Source organism: Patella vulgata, chromosome 3, assembly GCF_932274485.2.
Source record: "Patella vulgata chromosome 3, xgPatVulg1.2, whole genome shotgun sequence".
NCBI classification, from domain to species: domain Eukaryota; kingdom Metazoa; phylum Mollusca; class Gastropoda; family Patellidae; genus Patella; species Patella vulgata.
Genome location: NC_065881.2, coordinates 38,269,766 through 38,281,179, shown reverse-complemented (window position 1 = coordinate 38,281,179; position 11,414 = coordinate 38,269,766).

The following is an 11,414-nucleotide window of genomic DNA, read 5'->3' as shown; positions in this document are numbered from 1 at the left end:
AGAAATTATTATTTTGGATTTTTGGAGATCAAAAATTGGCCATTTGTTTTCCAAATAACCTATGTTAAAGGGGCATTATATTAGATTTAGATAAAGAGCTGGCCATTCTCACTATAATATTTCTAAATAAATAATGCAAAATGAATATATTGAAAATTTCATTAAATTACCTTATTTTGAGCAAAGTTATCAGTTGTTGTAGTTTTGACAAGAATTGTGCATAGGTTGTAACCACCGTACTGATCATTCGAGTCTTGGCCTTGCTTCCCATTTTTAAATTATATCATTAAATGGCCAAACTGAACTGAAAATTTCATTCAAATTACTTCATTCTGATCCCAGTTATTACTGTTTGTAGTTTTGACAGATGTGTGCATAGTGGTAACCAGGGCACTGGTATATTCGAGACTTGGCCTCGCTTTCCCATATTTTCATGTGGGCGTATATTGTTGTCGCCCCAGTCCGTCCGGACGTCCATAATTTTGATCCAATTTTGGTGAAACTTGAAATGCATGTTTATAACCCAAATATCTTGTTTCCTTTCGATATTCGCGCATATCAGATCGTAACTTCCTGAATTATGACCTCTGGTCGTACGAAAAATTGTGCTTTTAGCTTGTGACCCCTCTAGAGGTCACAATTTTTATTCGATTTAAAAAAACGTTATAGTATATCACCGTGACACCCTAATGGTTGAGTTCGAATTTCGTGAAAATGGGACCAAAACTGTCGGACAAAATGGCCGCCCTTTGTATGCAAATAGTATAAACATCTGGTATATCAAGGTTGTGGACCTCCTAGAGATCACAATTTTGATGAAACTTGGAAGTGCATGTTTATAACCCATAGATCTTGGTTCCTTCCGATATTCGCGCATATCGGATCGTAACTTCCTGAATTATGGCCCTTGATTGTACGAAAAATCGTGTTTTGAGCTTGTGGTCCCTATAGAGGTCACAAATTTTCATCCGTTTTAAAAAAAAAACGTGGGAATATATCACAGTTATACACTAATGATGGTTAGTTTGAATTTCGTGAAAATCTGACAAAAATGACGGACATAATGGCCGTCCCTTGTATGCAAATAGTGTAACATTATGGCAAATCAAGGTTGTGGACCCTTTAGAGGCCACAGTTTTTATCCGATTTGGATGAAACTTTAAATAATGTTTTTATCATAAAGATCTTAGTTCCTTTTGATAATCACACATATCCCCTGAGTGGTCGAAAAATCGCATTTTTGGCTGGTGGATTCTCTAGAGGTCACAATTTTTTTTATCCGATTTCAAAAACCCTTTAAATATATCACTATTCCACCATAATGAAGGTTGAGTTGGAATTTCGGGAAAATCAAAATGGACCCTCTAGAGGTCACAATTTTTATCCGATTTTGATGAAACTTAAAACATATCTTTCTATTCCAAAAATCTCAGTCTCTTTTGATATTTGCGCATTTCAGACCATAACTTTCTGAATTATGGCACCTGATTGTACATCGTTTTTAGCTTGTTCTCTATCCATCTCTTGCAACATGTGGGCGTATCCTGTCTGGCAGCCGCTGGTTTCAAAAGTATCAAGCAATCGAACTGATTATCAATTATACACTAAGTTTCATCACTCTATATCAGATAGAATCAAAGTTATCTTGTCCCAAAGCATCGACCAATGAAATTTCTTAGCTCTGCTTAGCTTTAGCTCGAAATGATAATCATTGAACTCAGTCAAGACATTCACCTAATGAACATCTACATCAAGTTTAAACATTCTACCTTAATTAAAAGTAGAGTTGTTATGTTCCAAAGTCTTGGCCAATCAAATTGCTTATGGCTCCTTAGCCTAAGCAGAAAATTCTCATCATCGAACTTAGTCAAGGTAATGATATAATGAATATATACTCAGAGTTTCATCACTCTCGCTTAATTAAAACCAAAGTTATCGTGCCCCAAAGCATCAACCAATCGGATTATCTCTGCTTACACCAAGTTTGAACATTCTACCTCAATTAGAAGGAGAGTTATTGTGTTCCAAAGTATCGCTCATCTTACCCTGAGCAGAAAATGCTCACTATCGAACTTAGTCAAGGTATTGATGTGATAAAACTATACACCAAGTGTCCTCACTCTCACTTAATTAAAACTAATGTTATCGTGTCCCAAAGCATCAACCAATCGAATTCTCTGCTTACCCTAAACAGGCAATTCTCCTCTTCGAACACCATCAGGGCATTCAGGCATTCACCTAATAAACACCTACGCCAAGTGTGAACATTCTAGCTCAATTAGAATGAGAGTTATTGTGTTCCAAAGTCTCGACCAGTCAAATTGCTTATCGCTCCGCTTACCCTGAGCAGAAAATGCTCATTATCGAACTTAGTCCAGAGATTGATGTAATGAAACTATACATCTAATTTCATCACTCTCACTTAATTAGAACTAAAGTTATCATGTCCTTAAGCATCAAGCAATCAAATTGCTTATCTCCGCTTACCCTAAGCAGAAAATGCTCATCTTCGAAATCCATCAAGGCAAAGACCTAATAAACACCCGCACCAGGTTTTAAACTATATAGCTCAATTAGATGGAGAGTGATTGTGTTCCAAAGTCTTGGCTTATCAAATTGCTTATCGCTCTGCTTACCCTGAGCAGAAAATGCTCATTATCGAACTTTATAGTCAAGGTATTGATGTAATGAAACAAAACTCCAAGTTTCATCACTCTCACTTAATTAGAACTAAAGTTATTGTGTCCCAAAGCCTCAACCAATCAAATTGCTTATATCGGCTTACCCTAAGCAGAAAATGATCATCTTCGAACTCCATCAAGGCATTGGCCTAATAAACATCCACACCAAGTTTGAACATTCTAACTCAATTAGAAGGAGAGTTATTGTATCCCAAAAAGTGTGACAGACAGACTGACGGACGGACGAACCCGTTTTAATAGTCACCTGCTTTCTTCGAAAGGCGGGGGACAATAAGCAGTCCAAAAATGAGACATTTATCTTTATAAGTGCCAGAGATATGTACAGGCTGCATTTTTTTAACTTTTAGTTTTCTCTTGTTTATTACATTCCCTAACCACTTGTACCATTTTCAATTCAATAGCTTTATAATTTAAAAAAAAAACATTTTTCGAGTAGCCTCTTATCTTATGGTATTATGTGTATGGTTTCGATACATCTCGGTAATCCTGTTTCATCTTTTAATTGTATATAATAAGCTTATCCTAGTATACACGATTTTGGAGATATCGCTTTACATGAATTTGATTGATAAGTTGAAAAGGAACTACTTTTTTTTTTCAAAGAACAGTTCATTTCTTATTAAAAGTAACTCTTTTTTTTTTTTATCAAAAATGAACTATTGTTATTCAATTGACCTTGATGGAAATAAAGGACTTTGCAATTGTTGAATTGCTGTCAAAAAATGACGTATCACTACGCCGTAATGTTCAGTAAAAGTGAAATCTACAGCAAAGAATTATATTTATCTATTTGTGCATGTAAGAAGGGATTGGGTCATAAATTAAATCTCCTACTCGTACGTCTTTTTTGATATCAAAAAAGACTGGTAGGAGATTCTCTATATGCACCTTTGTTTCACCAATAGCTTGTGATAGCTACTCATGTTCACTTTCCTTGCATACCATTGGGTAGTTCGCACTGATGTTTGTATATATATATATATATTCATATTTCTCATTTTTTATCTATTTGTGTATATGCTTGATTACGACTTGTGAAATCTTGTTGAAACGTCGCAGTGAAATAAACCATAGTAATTGTCATTCCATAAAAGTGTGTTTCTTTGATCTTTGAACGATTACAAGACAGAATTTTATACAGGATACACATTAGCGTGCACGTAAAAGATTCCTTGGCTGTCGGAATTTGATATAAAAGTAGTCGAGGCAAAATTTCACTCATAGCACAATGTATGGCATATACCCGTCTTCATCCCTTAGCAAACAGTCCTACAGAATACCAGTGTAGTATTGTATATAATTCTATAGAAAAACTATAGAGTTTTTTTTTTGGGTGGGGGGGGGGGCGTGTCCCATTTTCTATAGGATAAAATTCTATAGTATTCTACAGAATTTTGGGGGCCTGTAGGAAATAACGGCCCCAAATATTCTATAATTTCTGTAGCGCACATCCTATAGTTTTTCCTACAGATTTATGGCAAAATTTCTATAGGAAAATATTATAGTATTCTATAGGTTTTTTTTTTATTGCACTTTCTGTAGGAAATTCTACAGTTATGTATAGGAATGAATACTGTAGTAGTCTGTAGTTTGAAAATTGGGTCACTATAGTTTTCAGTAGGAATGGGTACTATAGAATTCTATAGACTTTTTTTTTATTAAATCTTATTTTGGGAGTAAAACTATTATATAGTTGGCCCATGATTTCTTCTAAATTGATAAGCTTATTTTTCTCTCATGATTCTTCTAAATTGATAAGCTTATTTTTTCTCTCATGGATAAATCTGAATTCTGTTGATGATTCACCAACCAGAACCCTGAAAAGTTTTTTTTCTTGGTATAACTGAAATATAAGGAAAAGAATAGGTAATAAAGTTAAATAAATAACAAAATCACATAAATATTATCTAATTAAAGTAATTTAATATTATTGTTAAGAAACTTATCTTTCTATCTTTAATCGAATCTGTGAAAAAAAATAGCACCATTCTCTTCAGCTTCTTGTTAATACTAACATATTAAGTTGTTATACACTGAATTTTTGAATTTAAAATTAAATTCAGCCAATGGCCAAACAGATTTCAAGAGAGTACATTGGCTGTTAATTATAATTTGTTGACAGGTATAAACGGCTGACCTGGTGACTTGAACAAATTATATAATTTGAGTACAGAATCTGCTATAGTCATTAAGATCTAACTAGCAGGATCAAATAACAGTCAGACTGCTGTGTTCTAAATAAACTTTGTCTTTATTTCATTGACTTATCTGAAGAATAATTTATTATCTGATATTTTTGTTGTGAAGATCTACTTTTACTGGCATTTTTTGGCGGGTGGTTGGGGAATTCCTTTGAGTGTCAACATGTATCACTATTTCATTCATATTATATACACTATTTTATACTTAATATTTTATTTTTCGTGGTAAGCTTATTTTAGTTTGTCATTTGGTATCACAATAAATTAAGGGAAACCGTATCCAGGAAAATTATGTTGGAAAAGTTTACATAATTCACACAAGTGCCTCACTAAATTCTGTTGTAAACTATAGTATGAATAAAAGACATCACCAATTTATGAAATCTGTAGTATAGAACATTGTTTCTACATTATTATGTAGGAAACTATAGTAGGCTATTTGTTAAAATGGTTTAAGTACAGTATACATATAAATTCTACAGAAAACTATAGAAGGCTCATGCATTATATTTTTCTCCACAAAATCTATAGAAAAAAATGTCAGAATGTCATAGAAAACCATAGGATCACACAACTGACTTGAGACAATAAGTTAGTTCTATAGAAAACTATAGTTTTTTACCACCAAATCTATAAGAACGCCAGCTGACATGAGAATACAAGTTAGTTTTATAGCAAACTATAGTTTTTAACACAAACGCTGTAGAAAACTGAAGGATTACTCAAATGACTCGAGGAAACAGGTTAGTTCTATAGAAAACTATAGCAGCACCAATGAATCTGTAGGTTTATTTTTTTTTCCAATAGTTTCTTACAGTATTCTATAGAATTCTGTAGGAAATTACACTTGGAAAATATTCATCTATCAATCCTAAACAAAAGTATAGTACATGTTTATGAATCTCTAGTCATGTGAAAAAAACTACAGAATGAATTTGTTTTCCTGCAGCATTCTATTGCATTCTATAGAATCCCACAAACTTCTATAGAAACCTGTACTTTTTCTATAGGACTTTTTCATAAGGGATTAGCCAAGTTAGAGAAGAACTGTAGGACGTTAAAACCAATGTTCATTTCTTTTTTTTTTAATGGACCTTTTGCCTTTCGATATTCGCGCATATCAGATTGTAACTTCCTGAGTTATGACCCCTGATCGTACGAAAAATCGCGCTTTTATCTTGTGGACCCTCTAGAGGTCACAATTTTTATCCGATTAAAAAAAAACACCTTATAGTATATCACCGTGACACCCTAATGGTTGAGTTCGAATTTCGTAAAAAAACGTTTTAGTATATCACCGTTACACCCTAATAGTGGTTGAGTTCGAATTTCGAGTAAATCGGACCAAAACTGCTGGACCAAATGGCCGCCTCTTGTACGCAAATAGTGTAAAATATGGTATATCAATTTAAGTCTGTGGACCCTCTATAGAGGTCCCAATTTTCATGAAACTTGGAATGCATGTTTATATCTCAAAGATCTTGGTTCCTTTTGATATTCGCGCATATCGGATCGTAACTTCCTGAATTATGACCCCTGGTCGTACGAAAAATTGTTCTTTTAGCTTGTGGCCCCTCTAGAGGTCACAATTTTTATTCGATTTAAAAAAAAAAGTTATAGTATATCACCGTGACACCCTAATGGTTGAGTTCGAATTTCGTGAAAATGGGACCAAAACTGTCGGACAAAATGGCCGCCCCTTGTACGCAAATAGTATAAACATCTGGTATAAGTTTTGGGGTCATTGATCCCAATCGATATTCATATGGTATATCAATTTTAAGTCTGTGGACCCTCTATAGAGGTCCCAATTTTCATCCGATTTTGATGAAACTTGGAATGCATGTTTATATCCCAAAGATCTTGGTTCCTTTTGATATTCGCGCATATCGGATCGTAACTTCCTGAATTATGACCCCTGGTCGTACGAAAAATTGTGCTTTTAGCTTGTGGCCCCTCTAGAGGTCACAATTTTTATTCGATAAGCTGCAGTTCAGACAAAGCTGCTGTGCGGGCGCATTCCACGGTTTGCGTGGCTATATTTCGATTGTGGAGAATTAAACACAATCAAGGTATAATCAAACTTTGTGATGATGGACACTGTAAAGATGTAGAAAGTTGCAAATGTGGAAATAATTGTTGCTGTCCTGGCAAAATTATATACATGTCATCCTGAAAATATGTTTAACCCACCGTTTGCTCTCGCTTTGTACAGCATGCTTTTAAAAAAAAGTTGTGTGGCACCCACTTCTATAAAAACCAAAATGGAATGAAATGGGGTTTAACGTCCTACTGTTCTGCTCTGACTGGGTTAATGAAGATGGGCATACGCCATACAGTGTGCCATGAGGGAAATTTTGTCCGGGCACCGGCACTATTGCCTACTCTTATATCGAACTCCAACTGCCAAGGGATCTTTTACGTGTACGCCAATGTATAGGCCTCTACACGGGACGACTAAAAAACCAAAAAAAAACCAAATTTTTATTTTATAAAGATCTCTTTTTCATGTCCAAGTGACTATCATGTAGCCTATTTATATTCATAAGTTTTGTTTATATTTCGTACATACATTAGGTTCATATACACTCAAAGCCATTAAAAACGCAATACCTAATTCGTGAAATATTTCTGGTAAACGCTTTCTCGGGCTTTCCTATCTTATGGCACATAGGTGAAACTTGTGATGGGTCTCTTTTTGTGGAGTTATGGGTTTGAACCCAATATCAGTTCTCGGTAATGAACTTTGTTCGTGCAAACGCAGCACTTGTCTTTTTCACGATTTTAAGCAGTCCCATGTCACACTATTTTGCACGCCGTACACAAGAAAAAAGGAACAGGGCTATTGGCTTGCTGGATCAGGGGGCTTCACAGGTAGCCGTCCCCAGACACTTTAATGTCCACCCATTGCTCGCCTCAGACAACGCTTCCACGCCACTGGAACAGTTGCCGATCGACCCCGATCGCCACATCCGACAACAGTATCTGCGCAACAGGTTCCAGTCAGCTACTGCTACTGCCAGGGGAACTGTTGGAACACGGCAACGTCAGACCAGCCCTCAAACAGCCCGAAGGCGCCTGGCTGCTCTTGGGTTACGCTGCCGTCGACCTTCCCAAGGCCAAATCTTTTTGCATCGTCATCGACTTGCCAAACAGCAATGGGCCGCAAATCAGGGGTATCTGCACAACACACCATGGCGAAATGTCATCTTCTCGGATGAATCCCGATTCAACCTCAGTTTTCCTGATGGACGTCACCGTATCTACCGACGTCGACATGAACGCTTTGCTAGTAACTGCGTGCTGGAAAGGGGCCGTTTCGGGGGAGGTGGCGTCATGGTTTGGGCCGCTATCAACATCAACTTCCGGTCCCAGTTGGTGGTGGTCCAAGGCAATCTCAAAGCTCAACATTATGTTGACGCCATCCTTCTTTCGGTGCTGCTTCCATTGCTGTTCGTCGACAGAGATGGTTTTCCAGCATGACAACGCCCGACTCCACACTGCCAGGTTGACAAGAGACTTTCTGAACAATCATCATGTCCGTGTTATGGATTGGCCCGCTATGTCTCCCGACATGAACCCGATCGAACACCTTTGGGATGAACTTGGGCGACGGGTTCGAACTCAAGCCGTGCCACCACGAACTGTTTTAGAGTTGGCACAGACACCCCAAAATCAATGGCAAATAATCCCACAGCGTGTAGTGAGACATCTGTGCCAGTCCATGCCAAGGCATATTCCTGAAGCAATGACCCGAGAAATCCCTCTCTGGTAATTGCTGGATTGGCGTCTGATACTTGAGCTTTTGAGGGAGTGTGTCTATTCTTCCCGTTCAATCAAACCTATCCCAAGTACAGCGACATGACAGCTCTTCGTTTAATCTGGGGGTCTTCCCTAAAACTTTAGACAGTGATTTAAGGTATTGAAAACGGTGAAAGTATGTTCGTCTCCAAACAGTATTGTTTACATTGTTTTCGATTTGATAGCCTCGTTTGTCACGCAATTAGTTTTTCTGCAATATTCTGCTATGCACTGGTTAATTGGGAATAATAAAATCGTGAGTCGTGACGTAACGTTATGTAAACATTTTTTTTTCCAATTTGGGGCTCTGTTTTAAGCGTAATGCTTTTGTAACGCAGTTAGCTATTGGTTGTTAATCGGACCATTGACCAGTCATAATTTGGAACAGAAATTGCTTTCGTTAAAGTAGTGTTTAGTGGGATTAGGTATAATCAACGAAACACTGCGAGGAGTATGATGCCAAGGCGACTTCAGGCATGTGTAAGAGCTCAGGGTGGACATACCCGATATTGACTTCAGCTGACCCCTGCTTTGTTTCATGGTTCTCTGACGTTTCGGTTTTGTGCATTTGTAGTGAATTTTTCATGAAATTATCCACAGATGCTTGTTATCTTGATTTTGTCAATTGTTATGTACATTTGTTAAAAGTTGTTGCAGTAAATAAACTTTGAATTTGGCATTGCGTTTTTAATGGCTTTGAGTGTGTGTGTGTATGTGTGGGTGTGTGTGTATATATATATGTGGTTATCCTACTGGAAAAACTGTCAGGACAGCTGGGGATCATCACCAGTAATCAGGAGACTCTGATGAAAAAGATGGACGAGAATTCGTGCAAGCAGACTAATCAAATAAAGGAATCTGTAAGTACGCTCACTTCTTTTGTTCTGAGTCGCCAAAATGAAAAACGTGAGAAAACGTTAGAAGACGAGGCTCAACTCTTTAAAGGAACTATAATAAAAGAGTGGAGAAAATGCAAAAATGTTTGTTCGAAAAACGGCATTTTACAAAATGATTCAAAACAAGGAAAAGGCTGAGGTATACCAACAGTTTCTAGAATTGGAGACTCCTTTTATCCCTCGTAAAATCAAGGAAAAACCAAGATTGAACGAATAGGAGAACCAAGCGAAACGCAGAAACGAAGTTGACATACCAAAGATGCAAAATGAAATCGACTCCCTGTTTGAATTTTCTGCTAAACAAACAGACGTCATTAATAAAGCAAAGACTGAACAATTGGCACATATTGAAGGACACCAAGACCAAGAACTAGTGGATCTTCTGAAAAATATGTCGAACAAAGAAATGCCTACGGAGAGAAATAAATCACACGCAATATGGAAAAATAAGAAGGAATTCTTGATAAACTTACCTACGCGTACTGAAGAAATGGAGGACACCCATGCGAGGCGAATGTTTGTCACAACACAGAGACACCTAATTCATCCAACGCAGCTCCACCCAGAAACACCTGGCAAACGGTCAAGAAAAGAAAGCAAAAACTAGGGACTAAACCCAAAGAACAACCAAGGGCACGGAATAATGGATATAAAAGACCGAATGTGCCGAAGAAAGATGGGAGAAACGTGACCAATGTGTCTAGCACCAACCAATGGAATACCAAACAACAGCGGTCTGGGCACACTAATCTAACGCAGGGTCGTTTTTTTCCAGAAAGGCCAATCCCAACCGCACCGACCACCCTCACAAAACCAATCGCACCGAAAACTCAGCGTCGCTCCAACAACGTGACCGCAACACCCAATCGCGAGTACCAGTACACCGGAAAATAATTAATATATCATCCAGTCATAAATGATCAAGAGATAAACTTCCTACAGAAAGTCCTGAAATTCACACCGACGCCTAGAGCCAATATACAGGAATTAGAGTGTCATATAAACGCTTTCTGTAGGAAGCTACGACTGAATGAATTTTTCGGTGAAACAGATGAAACTGCGCCAGAGGATATTGTGAGGAACAAAAGTCACTTCAACACCAGACGTGGCAAGGACGTGATGCTGGTCAATTTCATTTACTATTTAACCAAGTTGCCACTTCCTATAAACCGCAACGCAAAATCAAATGTTTCGAAGGAGGAACAGTGTGCTATAAAATCTTTGCAATCTAACGACACGATCGTTATTAAGGAACGCGATAAAGGGGGTGCCATAGTTATGATGGATGCGGAATATTATCAGAGAAACGACCTTAAAATACTTGACGACAAACGGGTGTATACAACCATAGATTCCAACTATGATAAAAGAACAATGGGATTAATAAACGCCTTAATCCAAGATCACATCAACGAACTGGCGGACAACGAATTCGAGTATAAAACAAGTCAGTTTTATGGTCTTCCAAAATTCCTTAAATCCAAGATGATCAAGGAGTCTATTAAACACCAATATGCCGAATTCATCAGTGTTTTCCAGCCAGGTGATCTCCCATTCAGACCAATAATTGCCGGTCCGTGATGCCCTACTAATAGACTATCAAACCTTATTGATATCTTACTTAAGCCGTACGTGCCAAATGTAAAATCTGTTATTCGGGATGACATAGATTTTGTTAATAGATTGCCCCAAAATTTGAAAGATGGCGATGTTTTCTTAACCATGGATGTTTGTATGGCAACATTTCCCATGACCGATGCTTTCAGGCCATAGAATATTGGTTGGATAAACACCCTGAATGCAGTCATGAGATA